Source organism: Laccaria bicolor, genomic scaffold, assembly GCF_000143565.1.
Source record: "Laccaria bicolor S238N-H82 LACBIscaffold_4 genomic scaffold, whole genome shotgun sequence".
Classification (NCBI taxonomy): domain Eukaryota; kingdom Fungi; phylum Basidiomycota; class Agaricomycetes; order Agaricales; family Hydnangiaceae; genus Laccaria; species Laccaria bicolor.
In genome coordinates, this window is record NW_001889875.1 from 38104 (window position 1) to 39454 (window position 1351).

Sequence of the window (1351 nt, forward strand, 5' to 3'; positions counted from 1 at the left end):
TATTTTTAAGGTGTGACAGTGACATTTCAGGGTCCACTGACCAAAAATATATCCTTACTGCATTTCACTTGCAAAATATATTTTGGTGGTGTGACACAGACATTATAATTTTTGTGTGACATTTCAGGGTCCATGTGTCAAAAATATATTTTAGATTTCAGGGCTTTCTAGGACCCATATATATCTAGAATATAGATATGGTCCATGACATTTAGTCATGTAACTTACATGGAGTTTGCATGACTAATAGTCAGTTGGCACTGGGTGACTGAAGTGGAACCCCACAAGTTCTGTGTGAAACCCCAAAAGTTCCACTGAACCCCGCAAGTTCTGCTTAACATACCCAGGACTCGAAACCTCAAAAGTTCTGCTGAACTCTGCAAGTTCCGTGTGAAACCCCAAAAGTTGCGCTGAACCCCACAAGTTCTGCTTAACATACCTGGGACTCCCGGTGCAAAATACCCAGTAAAATTTTTGGCATTCCAATCTCATTGGGCCCAACCTACACCATTAGTGACAGAAAATCAATTGGCCCCAACATTAGGCCCATATGCTATCCTGACCTCCATTGGGCCCAACATATAGGCATTGGGATTCTTGATATTGGGCCCAACAACTATCCATAGGCTAAGTGAAGCCACTCAAATAACCATAATTGGGCTGAATGGCTGTTCAGCAGTGTTTGGTTTGGCCTGACGTTTGGGCCCAACATTCACTCTTAGGTGTCTTTAAGGAACTGGGCCCACCCATGGCCCCATAGTGACGTCCAGAGCATTGGGCCCATTTGGGTAGCTCTATGACCCATAGGACAATTGTCCATGTTGTACTTTTATGGTTCCATAGCACAGCTACTGAATGCCCTGGATCAATCTGGACAAATGCTCCATCCTTTCTTTACAAAGTGATATCCACTTCAGTCACCCACTGCCAACTGACTATTAGTCATGCAAACTCCACGTAAGTTACATGACTAAATGTCATGGACCATATCTATATTCTAGATATATATGGGTCCTAGAAAGCCCTGAAATCTAAAATATATTCTTGACACGTGGACCCTGAAATGTCACACAAAAATTATAATGTCTGTGTCACACCACCAAAATATATTTTGCAAGTGAAATGCAGTAAGGATATATTTTTGGTCAGTGGACCCTGAAATGTCACTGTCACACCTTAGAAATATATTTTGCCCTGGCTTGGCCTTAGGATATATTTTGTGAAACAGATGTGGTAAGGATATATTTTTCTGGTCTGTAGGGGTGTCAGGGGTCCTAGTTTCAGCAAAAAACTTGTGATTTTTTTGCTGTCTAGGGTATATACTCTGGAAGATTCTGCAATGATTTCCAGG